Source organism: Hyperolius riggenbachi, chromosome 5, assembly GCF_040937935.1.
Source record: "Hyperolius riggenbachi isolate aHypRig1 chromosome 5, aHypRig1.pri, whole genome shotgun sequence".
In the NCBI taxonomy this organism is placed as follows: Eukaryota; Metazoa; Chordata; class Amphibia; order Anura; family Hyperoliidae; genus Hyperolius; species Hyperolius riggenbachi.
Window position 1 is genome coordinate 289,431,447 of NC_090650.1, and position 26,390 is coordinate 289,457,836.

At 40.2% G+C, this 26,390-nt stretch overlaps 1 protein-coding gene across 2 annotated transcripts in view; it reads left to right on the forward strand.

The window, feature by feature from the left end:
* MBP (myelin basic protein) overlaps positions 1 to 26,390 on the forward strand; it is a 255,162-nt gene that overhangs the window by 193,158 nt on the left and 35,614 nt on the right. The gene's annotated exons all lie outside the window — the stretch shown is intronic.

The following is a 26,390-nucleotide window of genomic DNA, read 5'->3' on the forward strand; positions in this document are numbered from 1 at the left end:
AGGCAAACGTGACCATTTTTAAAATCTGCATGATGTTAGGTGACAAAAGTTTGTAACCCTATCATGGTCATAGCAGAACATAGTTGAGCAGCTATAGGTTAGTCAATTACCTTTTGTGTGATTACTATCATGTACACAGCTGCAGTTGAGAACTTTTAATGTTTTGGGTTTTTGTTTTTTTGAAAGACTCCCATTCTGTGCTGAGTATACTAAGGTCTTGCTGTGTTATGTGACTGCAATAATACAAACGCAAATAACCTTTCAGAAAGCCTCATTTTATTCTGCTACGACTCAGGCAGGAGTTACAAACTTTTGTCGCCTAAAACAAGACAACTTAGTACTCCAATTGAGGCTTCTAGTGCCAACCTCTATTGTTAATTGGTACCCCCCTAAAAAAATTTGCTTTGCTGGATCACTTATATTCTTCACTGTTTTAAATTAGTTTTTAACTTATCTTGTGTTATGTAACAACAAAGTTCTGACACTCTTAATGGACCAGTATTAAACCTGGAGAAATCAGTTAGCCCCTTTCAGTACATCAGGCACCTTTTGGTTTTTGTTAATGAGATCATATGCATTATAGTTTGGTTAGTCCGTCTCCTGAATCCTACAGTTGTCTATGTAAAAACTTTATTGCACTGTAATGAATTGCATCTCAAATCTTTGCTTTTTATACTTAGTCTGCCACTTATTTTCAAGCCTCACAATGATATCGGATTCCTACATTACAATAAGTGTTTAACAATGTTTGAAATGTATTGTGTATCCTCAATATAACTGTATAAAAATGAATTGCCTTTACTTATCTAAACTGACGTTATGGACACTTTCTTTATATAAGACTATGAGAGAACCATTAATATTTTTTTATACAGATAGGAATGCTGTCCGTGTAGCATTAGAAACCGCTAAGACTGGATAAACCAGGACAATAGATGAAATATAGGATAATAGAGGAATGATGGGAGATACTTGCATAGAGCAGATAGATGTAGGTGCAAGATGCAGTGTAATCAGTGCGGAAGCTAGAGCCTAAAATACTGTTCATACACTCCTTGCCAACGTCCCAGGAAGGGCAGGAAAATGCGCTGTTTGGGATTTAAAAATAAAGAATCCCGTATGTATCTTGTATATAGCTAGCTTCATAAATTGTAGGCCATTTTGATTTATCACATTGAGTAATGTTTTTAGGATATATATATATACGGGTACGTGCCTTGTCGCTTCCATGTTATACTCCATACGTGTAGAATTCTACTTCATAGCATTCTGGAATGTTTTTCAGCTAGTATAAAGGACTTGGAATTAGCAGGACTAGTTTTATACTAGTGGTGCATAAACAGATTTGCCTGTAACAGGCTGCTGCACTTGTGAAAGCTGTCATTTGGTTGGTTGTGCTGCATTTGTACCACTGCTTATTATAGGTATCTGTATTAACCGATGACACAAAGTGTATGCCATATTTCTCAATAGTGGAACCTGTGGCTAGCAAGTTAACGCATTGCTTATGATGTGCGATGGGCTTTGTTCTGTAGACACGCTTTTTGTAGCTTACATGAAATGTTTATTGCCTTTATGGTTCACATGTGCAGCTCTGAACCATTTACTCCATAGATAATCTACATAGGAAGTTTTCAATATATCTGTTACTTGTTACTTAAGATGAATGTTTAATTCAGCTGAGATCAAAATAAATAACTGGAATAAGATTTTAGTTCCTCTGTTTTTACTTTTCACCTTTTTAAAGTGCAAGTAGCCTAAAGGGGCCCATATACTCAGCCGATTTTCTGGGCGATCGATTAAGATCGATCGATTGCAAATCGGTTGGCCAATCGACCGATCGACTGCCGATTTTGATCAATTTCGATGGATTTCCATTGAACTGGCAGGGTGGAAAATCTAGGTCGATCTGATGAGATTGCTTATCATTTTGCATTGGCCCTAATGGAAATCTGATGGCAATAAAAAATGCCATCAGATCGAATTTCAATAGATTTCAAACTGAAATCTATTGGAATTCTATCCTAGTAAAAAATGTTCTAAAAACACATCAGATAAGAAATCCATCTGATGATCTATCTGCTGCTAATATATTATATGGGCATCTTTAGAAAGAACATTGTTCTACTTATGCAATGTAACTGTGGCTTATTGTTTTCTTTGAATTCAGATAACATTATTGTGGGCATACAAGGCATTCCTTTATTCCAGCAGAACAATTGCCTGTTTATGTCAGTGGTCTCTCTTGCTTGGGCTTACTGCAGACCGCTAATACAACCAGCTTGATTTTATCATGCTAAGTATTTAGGCTTAGCGTTCTAAATTATGTTCCAATGATATTTTTTGCTGTTCTGTATCAAAAATGGTACTTTAATGCTGCCAAAGGATGGCGTTGTATAACTCTGTTTTATTGTACGAGTATAAACCTTTGACAAATGACTTTGTACGGAATCTTTGATATGTAAGAGATTTTGTTAATAACAATGTATAATACTTTCCATCAATCCTTTAAGCTACCAGTGTACGCTGGCCTCAGAGAGCAGCAGTCATAAAGTATGCTATTTACTCAGGACATAGTCTCCCTTGAATCGTACCTCAGGGCACTTCATTAACTAACGAGTACAAGTACAATTTATACGTAGCTCCTGTGCACAAGTGCCTGCCTGGGATTACATTTATAAGTCCACTCTTAAGCCTTTCTTGAGCTCTGCAGTCGGTGTTGTGATGTTATACAGGATTACACAGATGGGTTACTTTAGTGAACTGTATGTCTTCTTCTTCTTAAAATAACTTTGTCATTTCATTAAAATTGTGAGTCCTGAGTTGCATTGGTATAGTGGTCCTAGATCTCCACCCAAACGTTCTCAGACAAGGTACACAAATACAGGTTTCCACCTGTACCGTCATTAACGGAGGTCCAATATGCACAATGGCCGCTTTTGATAGACCAGTTTTTAAGTTGGCTGGTTTAGAGTTATATTTGTATTAGAGAGAAATATAGATTTATCTAATATAGCTGTACACTAAAAGTAAATAGTATGTAACTTAATGAGAAAAATGTATAGAAAAATATATATTCTAGTTGATCGCATATTTCTGATCCTGTGACACTCCTCTGATAACCCGGCACCTGATTATAACCCCTGGCGGTGGTTATATTATGGCTGATCACATTTTACCAATCCCCTGACACTCCTCCTATAACCCAGCACGTAACATATTTGCCTTACTCGTATATTACAGCTGATTTGCTTATTGCATTTCCTCTGATGCTAACCCGATAACATAAAATGATATAGCTCTCGGCTATAATATAGCCCAACACCTTTTACCGCTTCACTGTAGCTGCGCCGATAGCCAGAGTTGGTCTGTATACTATACTATAGGCTAACTCCTGCACCCAAATTACCTTGTCGACACTGCCATTGATGCAATTTACATTACATTGCAGCCCATGGCAAAACCCAAAATACAAGGTGCACTGTGCACCCATTTTACCTGATTTGTAGAAAAATGCCCAAATAAAAGACATTAAAAGATACAATAATGAGTGAACAGTAAAGCATACAAATATAAATACATATATGTAGACTTTTAAAATGCATGAATTGACGGATTCCTTTATCATTATTACATTATATGTATTTTGAATACTACTTATATCTATCTTGCAGTAAGCTTTTCACGATTGCAGCCAATCAAGATCTATTATTATACACCAAATGCTGTGACTATAAAGCATTGAGACACTAGGGGCTTTGCTTTTACATACAGCAGGGCAGAGCAGTGGGCTGGCCACTCAATCCAATCAGGAAGCAAAGGGTAGGTCGATGACCAAGCCTTTATCCCTTAACTGGAGTACAGAAAAATGAGGTCACCAGTCTGGCTTTGCAATGTACTAGAGTTGTATTAATCGGAGGAATAGCAAAATAAAATCTCATATAACTTTTCATGTGAAACCACATCAGTACATTGGAGTTCAACTGTCTGATCTAAAAAGATGGAAACCTTAAAAGCATTAGGGCTAATTCACACTACAAGCGCTTTTCTAAGAGTTTTGTGATTTTAAAAGCTCCTGCTAATGTTATCCTATGTGCGTGTTCACACTAGAGCGTTGTGATTTTGTAAAAATCCCCCATAGGATTGAATTAGCAAGAGCTTTTAAAATCTCTAGCATTTAAAAAGCTCTTGTAGTGTGAATCAGCCCTTACTCTGCTAAGAGGGTGCATGGATTCCCTTGTAAAGAGTTGTCACTGAACAGCTTATAGAACATGTGCAGTTTTTTCAGGTGTACTACTACAACCTTTTAATACAATCTGTATGCTGACCAGTCAAATTGAACAGTAATCTGCACTATTTTTATAGAAAACTATGCAGTGGTTGGGTGCAGGGGACCTTCAGTAGATAGCAGCATTGCGTGGGTTGTCCATGATGGCCGGGCTTTGATCACCAATGCTGCTGGTCACTGCCAGTTGCTTCTGATATTATCTTCTAACCTCAAAATTCAGGTAGTTCTGCACCAGCTGCAGCATAGCGTCTGCCTTGTGCTACAAACTTATGGTACGCCTGATTTTTCTATGTCAGTATTCCTTGTACTCTCAGATCTTACATGTAACTCTTTAGTGTGGTACAATAACAATTGTAAGGTACTGTGTTTTACAAATCCGATAGATACAACTGTAACCTACATGCTGCATAGTTATTTTGTATTTGTTTTATGACAAAGTGTCTATTATACTTACTGTAATTGCTCCTTAACTTTGCTTATATATTATACTGCTATAAATGATTGTGTACTACTGCTATAAATGATCGTGTACTAACTGCCACTAACTGCAATGTATTAGATTCATGTAATATACTCATTGCTGTATTATTTAACAATGTATGTTGAATAATTTTACCTGATTGTGTTAATAGATTGCTTTGTATGTTGTATAATAAACATTTATCAAAAATCACACAGTACTAATCATTTATATTTTTATTGTTTTATCATGACTTATTTGAAGTATTTTCTTTTAGAGCAAATGTGTTGGCTTGAAATAGAGTTTGTGGCTAAATCTGACTGTCTGCTGATCCTGAAGTAGAGCGGCATCAAAGAACTGTCTGCATAAACCCTTTGTCACTCAATTGTCACTCATGTCCCTTTTTACCTTGCAGCACTTCATGCTCAACGCTAGGATTTTTAATTTCATTTTAGCTTTGTATAGTGTGAAAGGGGTTTAGAAAGGTTTGAGAGATATTATTGCTGTCAGTCTCGGGGAAAGCTGATGAAGGACACAAGGATAAATACAAAAAATTATATCTGCTGTCTTGGAGAGATTTACTTGACAGTAAGTTATGAAGCTACTTACAAAAGAAAATACGGGGCAGCAATAAATCCTTAATGAGTCCTCCATCCATTTCCACAGTATCCAAAACAAAGTAAAAACGTTTTCTTAAACTGAGCTTTGGAAATATCAGGTAGTCATTTTAGCTGAATTCCCAATTGTTCATATTAAAGCGGAATATAACCCTGCATTTCAACTTTGCTCTAAAACATTATTTACAGCATATTATATGCAACCAGCATTTTTTTTACTAGACCAGCATTGGAAGGGTTACACAGAGCTTTAAAGTTCCGTGGAGAGACATGCTGCCGCAGCCGAAGTTTAGATAGATACATTTAAGTAAACACAATGTAACAAGTGGTGAATGCTACATACTCTTTGGCTGTCCTCCAGCTCCTGCACAGTCAGAGATAGTGAGTCACATTCACCACTTGTTACATTGTGTTTACTTAAATGTATCTATCTAAACTTCGGCTGCCGCAGCATCTCTCTCCACGGAACTTTAAAGCTCTGTGTGTAACCCTTCCAATGTTGGTCTAGTAAAAAAAAAAAGGCGTTGGTTGTATATAAATGCTGTAAATAAAGTTTTAGAGCAAAGTTTAAATGCAGGGTTATATTCCGCTTTAAAGGAAACCTGAAGTTAACTTTAAAAAAGAAAAAGCGTTTCAGTGGGGCTTCTGCCAGCCCCCTGCAGCCACCTTGTGCCCACACTGTCCTGGAACAAACCTCCGGTCACTCGCCATGGCTGTTTCATTATAGACGACTTGCAAGTCAACAGCCAATGCGCCTGTGCATGTCCTTGTTCACGATCAAGTCGCTGGGAGCATCCTGCGCAGGCGCAGTATGAGTTTTCTTGAAAGTCGGTGATAACAAAACTTAGCCACGGCGGGGGATCGGAGGATCATTTCAAGACAGCTCAGGCATAGGGCAGCTGCAGGGGGCTAGCAGAAGCCCCAGGAAAATGAAACTTTTTTTTTTAAAGTTAACTTCAGGTTTCTTTCAAAGTGGTATGAATCTTTGTACTAAAAGATTTACAACATAAACTCTACTACCACAAACTTTGTAGCAAAACAGCATTCAAACAGTTAAACAGATCACTTTTTTTCTTCAGTGGAAAGCACCTTGCTTCAGCGGAAAGCTTCTGGCTGCATCTGAAGAGGTAATAACATTATCCTTTTTTTTTTTTTTTTTTTAGGTTCCTTTGTCAGATGAATTTAGTAAACATTAGCAACATGCTGAAATAGAGCTCTCTCTGCTTCTAGTATGTGTGGAACTGAGACATTATCACTAGATAGATTTTAATATATAAATTCAGCAGCTATGCAATGGCAACTGTCAGAGCAGATAAACTGTATGTTGGGGATTTGTAAACAGACAATATTACTTGAGCACAAAAGTAAATATGATAACTGCATGGGTAATAAAAAGTAGGAAAACACATTTTATTGAATGTTATGTCAGGGGTTTTTTTTTTATCCCATTTTAAGGAGCTTTCTGCACCAGTGACAAGCAGCAACCATTAGTCTTTTGTCATTAGCTACAATTGCCACTTGACATGTTGGTATTGTAGTATTATGTACAACCAGCTGTTTCAGCAATTCTGTAGCTCGCTGCAAATCGCTGATGACAGAAACATATTGCTGCTACAGATCTCAGTCATTAGAGGTGATCCAGATGTCTGTTTATGAAACTTGACCGAGGTATCCAATAATGACCGCCTCTGCTGAGAATCTAGCTTTTGTACAGCGGCCCCCGAAGCCTCGGACAGCAATCTGTCCGGTGGATTGATTTGGCCTATTGCCGGCCGAGAGCTTTGTTTTTCCCACTTACTGTCTGACTTCAATTGTACACTGCTTCATTGCCCCCTACTCACAGAATTCGTCGCTGTAACCTATTGAAAACTGATGCGCTGTGTGAGCTAGGAATTAATCACTCTGAATCAATTCCGATCTGTAAGGAATTGATTGTTTTGCAACATCAGGTGGCAATCTATGAATATATGACCACCTTAGCTACGGAGCTTCAAATTTGGCAGACACCTTAAAAACAACACACTTTAACATACAAACACCACCCAAATAAAATGACAGGTTTTTAGATCACCTCGTGTGAGGTAGAGACAGATGGGATAAATATTTTTGAGCTGAAAATGACAGAAAGTTAGTGTTTGCAATGAATGTGTTTGCAATGAATGTTTGAAATACATTCTAAAGTAGAATTGTATCTTTTTGCTAAGCAGCATGTGTGGTGAGCTCAGGTTGTACCTGCATTATCTAGTTATTGTTCTTCAGCCATAGAAGTGGACTGCGAGTGAGATAAAATAGTTTAGTCTTACTTATGTTGAGTGTTAGGAAGCCAGTAGTCAGGGCATACAATACAGCAGGAAGGAAATTCAAACGTGTTTATTAAAGTGGAAGTATAGTGAAAATAATGTAGCTGCTTATTTTTTTACAATATTATTTATCACAGGCGGTGACCTTTTTAGTCCTGTCAGGGTGATGTCTGCAGAATGTTTGTTTACTGAGGGTTCCCAAGCCGATACAAAATATACCTGGTCTCCCAAAATGCTCGTGTGGAGAATTCCGCATAGCTAATCTGCCTAGTCTAAGCATTACTGAGAGGGCAGGGCTACATTTGAAATACAGCAATATATAGATTTAGGGAGTGAAATTACCATAAAAGTGGGTATCATGAATACAGGCAGTCCCCTACTTACAAACAACTTGAGTTACAACATTCTGGAGATACAAAGCAAGTTGTCTTAATGTACAAAATATACAATACTGTACCATTTTTAATTACATATTTTTGTTGTTAGGTTACAGTATTGTATAAACTGTTATTTTTAGTTTAAAACACTTAAAAAGCACATTGAAACCAACCAAAAACATTGTTTATACTATACGTCGAAATCCATAATTGTCTGAAAGTAAATAATTTTTCCACATTTCACCATGTTTAACACAGGACTCAACTTACAAACCTATCCAACTTACAGACTCCCAGAGCATAACACGTTTGTAAGAAGGGGACCGCCTGTAATTCTACTATATGTCACTACTGTGCCTCTTTAATTGTGGGCAATGTTGTGTTTAGATGAGGGTTTGGAGAAGAGTTTATATAAGAGACGCTGTAACACCTTCTAGAGAGATACAAACAAATTCTATTCAAACCAGTGCATGTGATTGAGGGCACAGTGATATATTAGTGTAAAATCCACATGCATATGTACGGTAATTCTCTCCTTTCTGATCCCTGTTTGAATGTTAAAAAACAAAAAACTTGTTAAAATCTGTACATTCAGAAATCCAGAGTAGTGTACAGATCACTTGTTAATGGCTATTTACATAGACAACACTGAAACTGTCACATTTCTGTAAAACTTTTTTTAAAGGGGTTCTGTGGGGGGTGTTGAAGATAAAAACAGACACTTACCTGGGGCTTCCTTCTATCAGCCCCCTGTCGCAGTAATGTCCTACGCCGTCCTCCTCCGATCCGCCGTTCTCCGCCGCCGGGTCCGGTCTAGTGCGGCATGCCATCTAACTGCAACTGCACGGCCATGGCCACGCACCTGCTCACTCCTGCGTGCGTCAATGGAAGCTTACTGCACAGGCACAGTATAAGAGAACTTCTTACTGCGCCTCCGCAATAAGCTTCCGATGACGCGAGCGGGAGCGTGCATTTTTCATCTTTTTATACAAATAATTGCCCAGTGGCGGCGGCGGGGAACGGCGGATTGGAGGAGGACGGCGGCATGGGACATTACTGCTACAGGGGGCTGATAGAAGCCCCAGGTAAGTGTCTGTTTTTATCTTCAACACCTGCCCACAGAACCCCTTTAAGGACATCAGTACACAAAGTATAAAAGGGCAAGTCTTCCCACCTGGGGCCATATGCAATTCACTTTTTCTCCTGAGTTTTCTCCTAAGATAATTTTTCATCTTTAAAATTTAAAATAACTTTTTAGAACTTTGTAATGGAAAAAGTACCAAAAAGTAGGGGAAAAAGTACTATCAAAATTATTTTGAGTGTTTTCTTGCTTACTGATGGTTTAAAAGGTATTTTATTTACAAGTTGTGAAAATATCACCATGGAGAAAACTCAGGTGAAAAAGTGAATTGCATATGGTCCCTGGACTCTTATATTGCAGGGTGTAGAGTTTCTCTTCAGTATCTCCTAGTGACCATATGTAGCTAGATCTACAAAAAAATCTGACATAAGAAGACAGATGTAAAGCTCCTCCCCTACCCACTAAGACAATTCTTTGCCCTGTTGTGCCTGGTGCAGCTTACTGGAGGAGGAACATGTCTCATCTCAGGTCCGCTTATTCGCAATTCATTAATATTCAAACAATTATACCTTGATTTGATATTTCTATTGCTTCATGTAGGTCCACATTTTTCTAGCTTTAAAGGGACTCCGAGCTCTACTAAAAATAAAGTTTCACTTACTTCGGGCCTCCTCCAGCCCACTGTAGGCAGCGAGGTCCCACGGCGTCCTCCTGGCTCCTCTCCGTGTGTGTCCGCTGCCCCCCCTCCCCCGTTACCGGCTACACCTGGGCCGGGTGTCGGGCCAGCTCTTCCTGGTTAATGACGCACGCGTCATCACGGCGGCCGGCATGCGCAGACCTGTCACCGTGATGACGCACATGGAGAGGAGCCAGGAGGACGCCGGGGGACCTCGCCTCCTACGGTGGGCTGGAGGAGACCCAAGGTAAGCGAAACTTTATTTTACGTAGAGGTCAGAGTCCCTTTCAATTGAATGTTCTACCTTTTGGTTGAAAGATGCAGTAAGCTCAAGCTCCCTGTTCATCATTTGATAACCTATGAGCTGGATACTTGGAACGTTTATTGGAAATACATTCTCTGCTCACATACTGGGACCTGTACATCAGGAAAAGGTGTTATCAGTATGTTACCAGCTCCAATAAAAAAATCAAGAAACAAGCTTGTTTACAATTAGACTGCATAAATAGCTGTATATTTTAACAGTATAATCCACATTGCTGCCGCCTAAGCTGTGTATTTTCATTTAGATGTGCCATTATATCCCATTTACATTTTGTTAATGGCAATCTGTGGGCATATTTATAGGCGTAGTAATGTTGCTGATTAACCTTAGTTCACCAGTTTATCGGGTAGTTTTCACTCTCTACAGTATTGTGGAGAATGTATAATTCATCTCTCATTTGCTGGAATTCATCACTGAACTAGAGCAGCATTACTGTAAATGTTGGCAGTAATATGCTGCTATTCATAAAAACTGAATTAGTGTTTATTCTCCACCTCTAATTTATCTTGGAGCCAACAAACCATATCCAATGTCTGAGAAATACATGAGAGAGAGTACCCTCTAGTGGACACCTGCAGTAATGTAGGTGTATAATCTTCAAAGAGTAAGCCATTAGTTTGCATCACTAATATGATAGTGTCCAGTTCACTAAACTCAACTTACTATATGATTTTTATGAATATGACTTCTACCTACTGCAATTGAGATATGCTAGTTGCCCCACTGTCAAACTGCAATTCATTCAAAAACCAAGGGGCATTTTTATAAAAATGATAGATATTTTTGAAAGATCAAAAAATGTTTAAAGAGGAATTTTAACCAAGGATTGAATTTAATTCCATTCAGTAGCTGATACCCCCTTTACCTTAAGAAATATTTGCCTTTTCTCAAATAGATCATGAGGGGAGTCTGTACAGCTGATATATTAGTGAAACTCCTCCCACAGTGTGATGTCATGACCATGGTCCTGACAGTTTGCAGTCTTTGAACCTCGTTAAAGTGTGGGAAATAACAGCTTTTTCCAACTGCCCTGTGGCCGTCTTAGTCTAATAGCAATCAGTGTGTGACAGCTGGGGTGGAAGGGATGGAGGGGCGCACTTTGGCGTCTCAGCCTTGGGTGCTGGAGGACCTTGTCCCTGTTCTGTGTTATAGGACATATATAAGGCAATAAGGTGTCTGAAGCAGTATGGGGGACTATCCTCCCATAGGAAATAGATCAGAATTGCTTTTCAACTATCACATAGGCAGTTCACAAGCTTTCCACAATCGCCTAACTGCCTTTAAAAGCCTGAAAACTGCCCTGAACAGTTGCTGGGAGACTGCAAGTAGCTAATTAGAAGGTGTTTGATAAGCAGTAGCTGTACCGCTTCAGAAGCATCCGTGTGAACCAGCCCTAACAATGGCATGTTTTTGTATGAAGATAAACCTTTAAAAGTCCTGTGCAGTGTTTATTCATCCACATAAGCTTAGTGCTACAGAGGAGTTAATTACAGTATTTAAGCTTGTGACAAGTGAAGTCCAGTATAAGTTGTAGTTCCTGTAATTAGGGGCAAAAGTTCCATATGCTATAGTCACTGGTCATTTCTGTATATTACATAACGTAATTGTAAAGTACATTAGCTCCTTTTATCTCAGTTTGTCACCTATTTACATCACATGGATGATTCCCATAATTCTACAGTAGTTTTCTTCAGTTTATATAAGCCGACCGCATTACTCATTTGTACATCTGTGCAAATTAGTTATTTTTTTTTAAACAATTACTATGAAATGAGCTTATTTTTCAATCATAATAATCGTAATACGTATCTCGCCCATGAAGACAAGGTAAGTCTGCTTATTTACTATTAGGTAATGCAAAATACATTTATATTTTTATATATGCATGATATATTTTGTTATATTATGCCTTAAATCTTTGTCTCCCGGTCTTCCATTTGGATGGAAAACAACACAGTCTTAGCTTGCAACTTTATTACCAGAAATTACGTAATACTGGTTTACAGTACTAAAGCACAGCTGCCATTGCATTGTCCCGTCCACAAAGTCTCTTTCCTCATGATGACCAAACACCTGTCCTCAAGCACAGCATCCTTGCAGCAGGTTTTGCCTTCTCCAGCATGATCATGGGAGCAGACACACCTGGATTGCAGGTAAGTTAGTGGAACATTGGAACACTTTTAGCTGCAATACTGCCACGTAGAGGTAGACATCAGAATGATCTTAAACTGTCCGTGTCAAAGGTGACCACAGAGATACATTTGATGGCTGTGTGTGGCCTTCTGGAGCTGAAGTAGACTGCATGCCGACCAGGTAAGCACTCAGGTCCAATATTCTAATAGAGATAACTAGAATGTCAGGACAGGGACATTTAGAAAACCCTGCACAAATACATGCATTAGAGACAGTATATTCCTGATTGCCTATGTCAGTGTTCAGAATGCTTCAACATGAATAATTATGATCACTGATATGCTAATTTTTCTGACTTGGTGCAAATATTGTTGCAGTTTGTAGGCCGCTTGAAATGGGATCCACCAGATGCAGTTTCTGCCGATTGGTTCAATCACCAGCATCATACAAATTGCAGTAAAACTGGAATTAAGTCAGGAAAATTAGTGTTCATCTTCTCTATCATGAACAGTCCTGAGGGTGGCTGTTTTGTGATTATTGCTATGAGTTACAGATCACTCTTAAATACGTTGAATGAGGTTGTTTCTTGCGTTTACCACATTATATCAAGTAAGACCTTTACTCCTGCCTGTTTAGGTACCTGCTTGTCTCAGTCCATTAACCCCCACATCCAGCATTTTTTTTCTTCCTATTTAGAAAACTAGGCTCTTTAGGCACCCTTATGCTGTTACTAAAATGTTCCTAAATGTTATGTTTATAGCTAATCTTATGACAACTATTATTTCCTGGTTGAAGCTCAGTTCATTTCACGGGTGCTTGAGCAAAGAGGTCACCCAGAATACTGTCTTTTTTAGCTACAGTGCTATATTCCTATAACGTTCTAGTTTCTGCCCGGCCCCTACTACTCAGCAAATTTCAGGTACTATTGACCCTGACTGCAGTCACTTCTGACTCTGATCTGTGTCCTTCCCACATCTTGTGTATCAACTTCAGGGTCACACAAGCATAGCCTTACCATGACAAGGAGTCCACTGCTGGTACCTAAGTAAGAGAAAAGGTGGCCACGCACCATACAATTTTTCATATACTTTTTGGATTTTAGAATTATTTATTTTTCCAATTTTATTGTAACTTTTGAAACAGATCAATTTATCAACTGATCAATTTATCACACGTGTGTGTTTGATTTTTCCCCAACTATGGAAAAAAATGCCGGAACATTAAAAAAAATAGCTTGAGTCTATAAATCAAGAAGTTGTCAATCTATCCTACACCATTCATTCATTTAACCACTTGATGACCCAGCCTTTACCCCCCCCCCCCCCCCCCTTAAGGACCAGCGCTGATTTTTTCTGATCTGTGCTGGGTGGGCTCTACAGCCCCCAGCACAGATCAAACACCAGGCAGAGCGAACCAGATCGCACCCCTTTTTTCCCCACTAGGGGGATGATGTGCTGGGGGGGTCTGATCGCTCCTGCCTGCGTGCGGCTGGCGGGGGGGGGGCACCTCAAAGCCCCCTCCACCACAGGATTCCCCCTCTCCCTCTCCTCCCTCCCTTCCCCGGAGTTCGGAGGCTGCACAGGAACGGATCTGTCCTGTGCAGCCTCTAACAGGCTCCTGCCTGTCATGTGACAGCGATCCCCGCTGATTGGCCGGGGATCGCTGATCTAGTACAACGTTGCTACTGTTAGCAGCGTTGTACAAATGTAAACAAAGCGGATTATTTCCGCTTGTGTTTACATTTAGCCTGCGAGCCGCGATCGGCGGCCCGCAGGCTATTCACGGAGCCCCCCGCCGTGAATTGACAGGAAGCAGCCGCTCGCGCGAGCGGCTGCTTCCTGATTAAATAGCCTGCAGCCGGGGACGCCGATCTGCGTCGCTGGTCCTGCAGCTGCCACTTTGCCGACGCGCGGTATGAGTGCGCGGTCGGCAAGTGGTTAAAAAAAGAATTCCCACCATTCCCAATCGACTTCTTAATCAAATAAAATGGGAAATTCTATCTCACTTCTTGCTTGAAAAAAAAAATACTTTTGATTTTTCTATATAATCAATTGTTTTTATAAAAAATAGTAAAATCAAATCTTTTTATTGTGCTGTATGTCGCCACCTTAAGCCAGTGCAAACTCTTAGAACACATTCAAACGAATTGCACTTCCACTACATTTGTTATGATGCATAGCAGAGGAATTAACTTTTTCTCCTGAGTTTCCTCCTAGGAGATAATTTTTCATCTTCTATTTAGAATAACTTTTCAGCACTTTGCAGTTGAAAAAGTACCAAAAAGTAGGTGGAAAAGTACCATCAAAACTATTTTTAGTATGTTCTTGCTTGCTGGTGGTTTAAAAGGCATTTTATTGACTAAGTTTGAAAATATAACTTATCAACTAGGGGAAAACCCAGGAGAAAAAGTTCATTGCATATGGGCAATCATGTTTTAGGCAGGCATCAAATGGCTACTTAATGTGTTGCATTTTACAGCTTTTGAAAATTGCAATTGCAAAATATATCCACTGTGATATCTGTGTCCCTGCCAAGCTCTAGTCACAAGGACCCCAAATTCCTAGCTATATTTTGGGTCTTTTAATAAAAATCTGAGGCATGTGCCTGAAATATATGATGATGTAATGCCATGGCTATTTAGAACTCATCTCATCAGTGAAGTCTATTAAAGGCATAAGCATATATCATATGATTTGACTTATCAACTGCTGCGTAGTATGGAAATATTAAGCTTATCCTAGATTTATCTTATACTGGGCTCCTAACTGCTAAACCTTGCAGGGACATTTTAAGATGGGCATTAAACTGTGACATTTCCCCAAGTGCTTTGCTTTACAAGCAATGGCACCATAAATAATACACCATAAACATAATTGTTTCCTACAGAAAATAGTGGTAGTAAGGTTTTGTTGTATAGCTGATCGAGGGTGTATTGTGTGGGGATTCAAAGCTAAAGTCATGCTTAATAGATGCAACAAAATGGAATGCTGTAAAGTCAGACTATTAGCTCTATCAATCTTTCACAACCAGGTCTGCCATTTATATGGGACACATTTGACAATGGGCAAGGCTGCTAAGCAAATAAATACCTTCTTCACCAAAACCTATACAATAGAAGCCACAAGTCTTACTGGCTTATAGGGCAGACAGTAGGCAGAACTGAAGCAGATAATTTGGATGCACAGTCCATCCATTAAAGTAGGCACCACCATAGAACGCAATGCAAGGAGGCCATGTGATTAATTTGGATGCTAATGTTCAGCTATACCTAAACTCATGGGCTCAGCAATTAAACAAGTGCAACTTTGCTACTTACTAGTTGAGTGCACAGGAGGTTAAACCCCCGGGACTCGGCTGTTGAATAGGCACTGTTTGGCTCCACTATAGCCAAATTCCTTCTATTACTGTAGTATGTGGTGTTGGAGCTGAGCTCTGGATATTCGCATTAGGGCTTGGCTGTTAAAGTTAGAAGGTTGATGTTGGAGGATAAAGGAAATAGTCAGGGAGAGGAGGTTAGTGTTAGGGTAGGACATTGCTTCTAGAGGAGTAAAGTATAAGGAATTTAGATAGGGGTGATTAGGGAGCTGTGTGTGTGTAGGGAGGGTTGTTACTGTTGGGCAACTACAAAAGGGGTTTGCTTGGTGTGGGTGGTTAGGCGTTAGGACAGCCAGTAGTAGAATATTAATAACATTACAGATATTTTAAAGAGGAACTGTACTGAAAATAACATAATGAATGCGTTCTGACATCTTTAGTGGCAGCACGAGCATCTCTGTAGAATGTCTGTTTACTCTGTGTTCCACAGTCAGTAGAAAAAAAAACAACTGGGCCCAAATTAAATTAACTTTTTTTTCCTGAGTTCTCTCCTAGGATATATGTTCACACCTAGTCAATAAAATGCATTTTAAGCACCTGCAAGGTAGAAAAAACATTCAAAATAATTTTACCATTACTTTTTCCATCCACTGTTGTTGTTTCTTTCAAATGCAAAGTGCTATAAAGTTATTTTAACCACTTAAGGACTCAGCCTTTACCCCCCCTTAAGGACCAGCGTGTTATTTTATGATCTGTGCTAGGTGGGCTCTGCAGCCCCCAGCACAGATCAGGTTGCAGGCAGAGCGATCAGATCGCCCCCCTTTGCAGATCACTGGTCTAGGCTGTGACATCACCAGGAGGGCAGGGCCCTGGGTATCAAATCATTTATTACATTCTAGTATGTGTCACTACAGTGCCTCTTTAGCTATTGACAACACCTAGTACCCACGTTAACGGCCACCATACATACGTATCAGGACTTTGACAGCGGTAATTTACAGTATGTGCACATCAAACTATTGTATCCCATCTATGTCCCCACGGTTGGCAATATCTGCCACTACTAGATGAAATACACAGGTGGTTACCACATTACCAGCCCTGGCTGTAGAGCAGTAGAGAGGAATAGACTAACTGAATACAGTTCATCCATGTTCCTTCATTAGCTTATATTTAACTACTAGTTGCTGCACAAACCACACACTGTGGCAGCTGTTGCCTTATAAATATTAAGAGAAGTGAGAAGAAGGTGAAGGGGAACTTTAAGCAGTGAGAATCATTACCAGGCTCATGTGAAACCCCTTTGTGTAGCTGTTTGACAATTGTGTCTTATGGTAAATGTTTCACTTCCTGCCCAATAGAGGTTGGTCCTTAGCGATCCATCATGCTGTCAATAGCATTGGCGATACCTATACGAACCCCTAGATAATTGAATAAACTTGCTATGAATAATTGTTCCAAACGACAACTGGTCAATTAAAATCTAGTGTGTTTGCATAACCTAATCACTTCACCACTGAGGGGTTTTTCCCCTTATGGACCAGAGCAATTTTCACCTTTCAGCCCTACTCCCATTCATTCGCCCATAACTTTAACACGACTTATCATAACAAAATTATCTATATCTTGTTTTTTCACCACCAATTAGGCTTTCTTTGGGGGGTACACTTTGCTAAGAATTATTATGAGCGTAACTATAAGGGTTTCAGGTGTGCCTGACACTATTCATGTATTTCAGCAGGATAGCCAAGCTGTTATAAGACAAAGAACCAGTGCATGATCACGACTTGCAGCAGATACTGAGGGCTTGTTTCCACTGTTGCGGTGCGGAATCGCCTGGATTCCACCGCTGATGAAATCGCATGCGGATGCGATTCCCCATGCGTTTTTTGCCGCGAATTCGCATAGGTTAGGGTATATGCGATTTTAACCATGTCACTGCCTGTGTGAATTTACATCGGTACCTATGCGAATTCGCGGCAAAAAACGCATGTAGAAAACGCATGTGATTTCCCTATTAAATACATTGCATGCGATTCACATGCATTCCACTCTCAGGCGAATTTGTTGGCTCTTTTGTGCTTTTTTTCACCGCTCAAAAAAACGCACATCACCAACGCAACAGTGGAAACAGGCCCATCCACTTGCATACCATGTGCGAATCCGCATGCGTTGGACGCATGCGGATTCGCGATAGTGGAAACGAGCCCTGAGACTAAAACAAGGAATGCTGTGCAGTAATGTTTACTGCAAGGTATATACATGCAAAGAAACCACAAAACAGGAGTGTACAATCATTCTATTTGCAACAGGCATACAAGGAAACCACAAAACAAAAAAATACAGTTTGCACACAAAACCCTAGTGAACCACAAAATCCCAGTGAACCAATCTATCAAAGTAACTAAATATACACATAAGAAATAAGAAAAGGAAACCAGCAAAGACAATGTAAGGAACAGAATATACTGTAAGGTTTGGCAACAGGTAGGGGTTGATCAGGAATCAAAAGCAGGTTGTCCAGTGACTCAGGTCTAGCGGCATACAAAGTTCTAGCACTGTTGAGTTCCTACAGATCTCTTAAATAGAGAGACCAAAACTGCTGTATGATGAGGTGAGATAGCAAGCACAATACACCATCTGCAGTCAGACTAGGAAAATACAAGGGCTTCTCCAGACAGAATAGAGCCGCCTGCTGGTGTACAGTGAAAGTCCAGGCAAGACGATCAGAGTAACACTGCCACCAGCAGGTAGAAATTGGTTGGGCATAATTCCTTACACAGGCAACTGGTATTGTTTAAAAGGAAATAAATCTGGTAGCCTCCATATTCCTGTCACTTCAGTTGTCCTTTAACACAACTATGAACACAGAGCTAGACCAAAGCAATGTGTTGTTCACTGTAATTGACTGCATCTTCTTGAAAAAAAATTCTAGCTACGGTATACAAAATCTGAGCATGTCAAGTCTCTCCACTGACATGCTTCTACATGGTTATCAGTGACTGGAGCATTTAGTTGCTTCATGGTTAGAGCATTAGCAACAAGTCCCTCTCTGCTCTTTCACAGCTGATCACCTCTGATTTTGCACTTGTTCCTGCTAGCAACGTGCCTCTAGCAAAGGAATCATCTGTGTTTTTAATAGAAGCTTGAATTATGACAAATACGAATTCTGAGTTATTTATAGAAAATGCTACTTGCCTGGCTATTGCTCTCATATTCTGCCTTCAATACTTTCTGAGTCATTATTCTATTACATGTATGACATCAGCATGACAAGCGGGTGATTGCCTCTTTACAAAAAGGAGTTAATCCTGCAATGGACTCTTTAAATCGGGTAAAGTATGGTATGGTCCAGTGTCAGTCATGGACGAGATCTGCTGACATTAAACTAACCGTCTATAGTTTTCTTGCAAGTTTTCAAGTTTTTGCTGCAGGCAAGATATAGAACTGGATCAGAACCGTACAAATGTGATAGGTATATGCACTGGCTTATGTAGGATTTTGTAGGCTTATTCAGCAATCTGACACCATGTTACTCAGTCACACAGGATCATTTGCAATTAACTTTTTCTCCTAAGTTTTCTCCTAAGAGATATTTTTTTTCATCTTTGAAAATAACTTTTCAGCACTTTGCAATGGAAAAAGTACCAAATATTAGATGGAAAAGTACTATCTAATTTATTTTTGCTTACTGATGGTTTAAAATATCACCTTGTAAAACATTTAGGAGAAAAGGTTAATTGCATATGGGCCCCAGAGTCTTACCTCATTTGAACGTAATGGACCTCATCAAAGCTTAGGTCAATGCAACCATGACAGCATTTTTTAATAAAGGGAAACACAATCAATAAACTACCAGCCAAGGAACAGTAACAGATGATAACAGATTGGGATGTGTGAAGAAGTCAACCAGATAATCTGTTATTCATAAGTCTCCTAGTTTCTCAGGACAGTAATTCATTAACCAGCCGTGCGGTATGGACGAGCTCAGCTCGTCCATCACCGCCGGAGGCTGCCGCTCAGGCCCTGCTGGGCCGATTTTCATCAATTAAAGAGCAGCACACGCAGCCGGCACTTTGCCAGCCGCGTGTGCTGCCCGATCGCCGCCGCTCTGAGCCCAGCGTAGCCGGAACAAAAAGTTCCGGCCAGCGCTAAGGGCTGGATCGGAGGCGGCTGACGTCAGGACGTCGGCTGACGTCCATGACGTCACTCCGCTCGTCGCTATGGCGACGATGTAAGCAAAACAAGGAAGGCCGCTCATTGCGGCCTTCCTTGTTTATTCTGGGCGCCGGAGGCGATCGGAAGAACGCCTCCGGAGCGCCCTCTAGTGGGCTTTCATGCAGCCAACTTTTAGTTGGCTGCATGAAATAGTTTTTTTTTTATTTAAAAAAAACCCTCCCGCAGCCGCCCTGGCGATCTTAATAGAACGCCAGGGTGGTTAAAGTGTGGAAAGGCCAAATGGGGCTTCCAGATGTCATATTCAGACCTTACTCTGGGGTCTACAAACATCTTAGACATTTGCATTCAAATGTTTGCTTTTCCTGGATAAAATTCCCTTATTTTTGGTTTACAAAGCCAGTTCTCATACTCCTCATTAAAGAACTGTGGATAAGACCACTGCTGATGGACCCATATGTAGTCCTCATTTAAGGTGGCCACACACGATACAATAAAATTATCTGATTTTACAGCAATTCGATAAAAACGATCGGATCTCCCGAAAAAATCGAAAGCTTTTTTTTTCATTTGACTGAAAAATCCGATCGGATTTCCCGTTTTCTTCGATTTTAATCGATCCGGAATGCCAGATATTTTTCTTCAATCTTTCTAAAGATTGTATGGTGTGTGTTGGATTGTCAATTTATTAATATATACACCCTAGCAATTTTGGCAGAGTTTCCAATCATTTTTATCATAATTGGGGGGAAAATTTAACACAGGTGTGTGGTACATTGGTCAGATTTTTGAAATGTTACAATCAGTCAGAAAAATTGATTGCAATTCTTAAATTGAACAGATATTTAAAAAATTGTATGGTGTGTGGCCACCTTAAGGCACTGTAGATAAAGCTATAATATGCCTAATTAAGATACTGCAAATGGGGTGATATAGATTATTTCTGTATGCCCCAGTGACCAGCTATACACTCATTACTGCTCCTTTGTATCATTGATACAGCTGAATATTATCATTCAAATTTTTCGAGCTAACCTACATCTGATGAGGGATTTATTTATAGTCTGCTTTAGTTTCTACTGCCCTCACAGAGAAAAAAATCCTCCTCACACAGCTGCTAAAGCTGTAAGCAACTCTGTGTGTCAAACAAGTTGTAAAATGTAAAAACAGAACTTGATAGCTTATAATCAAATTACACTTCATAGATTACTGAATATATTACAAAAACTACAAGCGAATGGTTGAAAATGAGAATGTTATGGCTTTATGAAAAATAAATGTTCATACAAAATAGTTGATACCAGCATTCATTTCAAAAACATTGGCAAAGGTGCAAGAAAAAAAAATACTAAAAAAAAAAAATCTGGTGGAACGTCTCACAACTACAGTAAGTAGAAACAGGTCAGTGACAGGACTGGGTATAAAAAAAAAGGCATATCAGAAAGGCATAGTTACCTCACTGTTGAACACTGCTTCAGCAAAGAAGAATATTCCTCATGCAAATGTATATATATAAATGTATATATGCAGCTTGAAAATTGACCAATCAAGTACCACCGAAGTTTAAATTGATTGTTCCATTTTTAAGCTGCATAAAAATGTACATAAATTTGCACAATCTCGGAAATATTTGCATCTCTTTGATCATCCCTATTCCTTAACAGAAAATTGCAGCAAATTTGGAGATTGTATTAACTACAGTACTTAATATTAAGCTATTCAGATACATTTCTACACACAAGGGACAAGTCCAAAACTCCATATTGGATGGATGTGATCTTTTGTCCCTTAAGTGGCACTGCAATAAAAACACACCCTTTTCCATAGCAGAACTCACTGCAGAAACATTTCTGAAAAACATTGTTACATGTTGTTGCTGCATCAACTTAAAACTACTGTACTAATAAAAAAAACTATAAACATGATATGGATACAACAATTTATACTAGGAGGAGAGGACAAAAAGGCTACGGGTAATCTCAAAAATTACTCTAAATCACTAAGTTGAAAATATATCAAAAATACTTTGACGCCATGTATTATAAAACAATTTAAAAAAAATAAACTGAGATGGCATTCCCTCAAACAACCATTTACGTCTTACATCAGCCACCACACATACACTAACTGTATATGAAACTAAAGTCTCCCAATGTGGGGGGGGGGGGGGGGGGGAGATCTCAAATGCAGCACCATAACTCCAATTCAGTTGTACACTATCTCCAAGGAAATGAATCCCGGGCTCACGGGTAATGGATCACAGTTCAATCTCAACACTTGAGTATGTACAAACAGATTTTAAGGATTTGTTGTACTGTAATTCATAGAAGCAGAGAAAACCAGCGGTCAGCCAAGCATAGGTTTTAGTCCAGCAGTATAGAGCTGTCGAGCAAGAGGCAAAGCTGAAAGGATTGCACAGTTCCACATAAACATAAAGATCTCACCGTACCAAGGGTCTTCGTTACAGTATATATTTCCGTGCAGAAATGCATGTGTCCAGTCACTAACTGCAGATGATGGCTCACAGTGTTGTCACCCTTGCGTCAGGTACGGTAGCTTTTGACCCCGAAAGGAGGACGCAGTGTGCAGGTATGTCAGCATCTCACCACAGCTGAGCGGATGGAGCTGGTGAGCAGCCATATGCTGGAGACCAGAGTTCCAATACCTCAGTGCAGAGCGTCATTCAGTGTGAATGGCGGTCGTCCGTTTGCCCAGCAGATCCATATGGGAAAAGGTGCATGGTGCAGGGAGACGTGCGGTCTGTAAACGAGATGCCAGCTCAGCAGGTGCACGACCCTAACATGTTTCGCCGGCTTCCGGCGTCATCAGAAGGCGTGTCCCTATCCTATTCCTAAGCATATTCATATGCTGATGTGGCCAACCGGTCGCGATGGGCGAAACCGCAAAGGTGGAAGCGACACGCACGCTCCACGAGGAGGAAACAGATGCGTTCCACCACTCGCACACACACGCCTCCCAGCCACCGCAGCTCATCCCACCACGACCGGGCAGCCAGCCACCATATCCACCAATCAACACATCCATCCAAAGAATGGTGTAAACTACGTAATATATCTGACAAGTCTCACCAAAACATCAAGAAGAGATCATGAGCAAAACAACTGGCATGTCTACCAGTGTGTCAGTGTAAAAGCGCAGACACACACCTAGCTCTACAATAACGCACAATTGTGCATAAGAGCTCAAAAAAGTTTAAATTAGGCTCAAAGGTATGCATACACAGTGAGAGAGGCATTGCGCTCCCAGATTCCGAGCTCAGGGGCACTCAGGCTGACATAGAGGCAGGGGATAGGACCCTGTCAGTCAGGAGCATTGTTACATGTTGTTGCTACACCAACTTAAAACTACTGCAAAGAAAAAAACTATAAACATAATATGGATACAAACCATCCCTCTCAGGCTGATTTAAAATTGACTGAGGCAAACTGGAAAACTGTACTGTGGTCTATCAACTACCATACACTGATCCAGAGTAGGGATGGTCAATAAGATGCATGTAATTTAGAGTTGATGCAGGATTATGCAAATTTTGTATAAACATTTATGCAGTTTAAAAAAATGGACCATTCGAATTTTACCTCAGCAGGATTTGATTGGTCTAGACCTAGCTGCCACTCACTGGAAACGTGGTGCATTATGAAACCGAGAATATTACCTGAGTAAATCCTGAACTGTGGAACAGCTGAAAACCTATATCAGGAAAAAATGATTCAACTTTCAAACTGAAACAATTAATCACCTTAGTACCCAAACTTATATAGAATGCTGTTAAAGTGGATCCGAGATGAACTTTTACTCATTGCATAATTTTACTCATTGCATAATTGTGTTCCTTTCCTATTGTTTATAGGGCATACCTCAAGCCAAATACTTTTTTGCTTTTGTTTTAATACTCTAATTCCCTATAAACTAAATAAACCACGCCCATAGGTTTTCAGAGAGCCTTGGCAGTAGCAAGGGCTCATGGGAGCTCAGTCTGGGCAGGAGGAGGAGGAGGTGTTGCTAGCCATTGATTTTAGAGGCAGAGGGGAGGAGGGGGGATTAGGTTTTTTTCACAGCCAGGCTGAGTGCTCAAGATACAGATAAGCCTGCCTCTGTGTAATGTTTACAAACAACATGGCTGCTGTCATTGTATCACAGAAAGAAATAATCATTTTCTATTAAAGCTGTTTGCAGCTAGATTTGCTGTGTAAAATATCTAAACTTTAGATGAGATATATAGACAAGTTACTTGTTTTAGTTAGTTTTTCATCTCGGATCCACTTTAAAGAAGAGGTGAGGCAACACAGTGATAAACAGTTTTCAACTGTATTGCTGGAAATGTTTTTAATTAATAGGTCTAATTTTTGGTATAATAACAATAATTATTATTATTATATAGCATCGTCATCTTCCATGGCACTGTACAGAGTGAAAACAAACATGGGTACATCAAAATACAGACATTGGTACAAAATACAGAAATGGTAGACAATATGCAAGAAGTCATAGTGACAGTTCTATAGTGATTAACATACGTATGGCAATTTACAAGCCATTGCAAGATTATAATCTAAAGTAATAAGTAGCGAATAAAAGTTGGGGGCGATATAAAAGGTTTTCAACCAGGGTAGTTTTATCAGATCATATTCAGGAGGACAGCTTGATAATAGGCTGAAAGTGGATTGGCCTAGGTTAGATTGTCTGCTTGCCTGAAAAGGTGCGCTTTAAGGGTGCACTTAAAGGTTGCACGTTTTGAAGCATGATGTATATGTTTAGGAAGGGAATCCCAGAGGAAGGGAGAAGCTCATGAGAAATCCTATATTCGTGAATGGTAGGAGGTGACTAGGTGTGGGAAGAAGATCATGTGCAAAGTTGAGGTTATGGTTGGGATGGCATTTGGAGAGAAGTGAAGAGAAGTACTGGGCAGAGAGATTGTGGAGAGCTTTGCAGGTTAGAGTTTAACAGTTGAAATTAATCGGATAATGAAGAGCTTGACAGAAAAGTAGCACATGAGGAATGAAAAGTGTACTGGAAGAGTCAAGCTGCCATTGAGCAACTGAGTTCAGTATAGATTTAAAAGATAAGGCATTTATTTTAGTTTATTTAGTTTATTTCTTTTATAATACAAAGTTAAAGGACCACTATCGCGAAACAAGTAGGCAGTTAAAATCTGACAGAACCGACCGGTTTTGGGCCAGTCCATCTCCTCATGGGGGATTATTGAGTTTTCTTTGTTTACTTTTCAACAGCATTTCCTAATCCGCAATAGTGTGTAAGTGAGTAGGGAGGCTGGCTGGTATCTTACTATTTTAGCAGTTAAACTGCTGTTCAGGAAATGCTGTTGAAAATAAAGAAAACCCTGAGAACACCCCCCCCCCCCCCCCCATGAGGAGATTGTCTCGCTCAAAACCTGTTGGTTCTGTCAGATTTTAACTGCCTATTTTTTTTCACGATAGTGGTCCTTTAACCCTCTGGGGGATAATCCCGAGCTGAGCTCAGGGTAAGCTGCCACAGAGGATTTCTCAGGCCCTGGTGGGCCGATTTGCATAATTTTTTTTTGTTGCACGCAGCTAGCACTTTGCTAGCTGCGTGTATATACCGATCGCCGCTGCTCCGCGCTGATTCGCCGCTACCCGCCGTGCCGCGCCGCTCCCCCCCCCAAGACCCCGTGCGCAGCCTGGCCAATCAGTGCCAGGCAGCGCTGAGGGGTGGATCGGGACTCCCTCTGACGTCACGACGTCGTTGACGTCGATGACGTCATCCCGATCGTCGCCATGGTGACGGGGGAAGCCAAACAGGAAATCCCGTTCTGAACGGGATTTCCTGTTTGCTTTGATTGCCGGAGGCGATCGGAGGGGGTGGGCGGATGCCGCTGCACAGCGGCTATCATGTAGCTAGCGCTAGGCTAGCTACATGATTAAAAAAATAATAATTTAAAAAAAATGTGCTGCACCGCCCCCTGGCGATATTATTGTATCACCCAGGAGGTTAAAGGAGGAGGAGAACTGTGGAATGAGGTGAGAGGGGATCCAGAGCACAGGTAGTAAGTTGGAATCCAGACACTAAAGGTATAAGGGGAACGCAAGAACACACAAGAAGTGGATCCAGCAGAAGAAGAGATGGCAGGGTGGGGAAGGCAAGACGACAAACAGCACAGGAACTGGCATGTTCATAGAAATGTAGGACAGCCTCTGAAAATAAGCCTTAGCACATCTTTTGGTGCAGAAATTATTATAGGACAGTGTCTTATTTTCAGGGAAACACGGCATCTATAGCCTTGGAGATGTAATAAGAACCCAGTGTCGAAACTCGTAATATAGTAATTTGCATAGATTACGCAAATATTATATTGTTACATTATTTGGTCTAATTACTAAAAAAAAAAAAAGTAAATAGCAAGCTTCCACAATATTGGTAACAAAAAATATACCCGTCTTCCATGCGCTCTTTTACAATGCATAATGTTTACTGCTTCTGCCGGAGATCTGATGCAGAGACTTTGAACACTGTAGAGCCGTTAATCAAAATTTCAGTCCTCACAGTCAAAGTATGGAAACAACAACATGAATAAATAAACCTCATTCAGAACCGACATCTGTTATACTCCATTTCTAGACGGTGTTTGTTATTACTATGTAA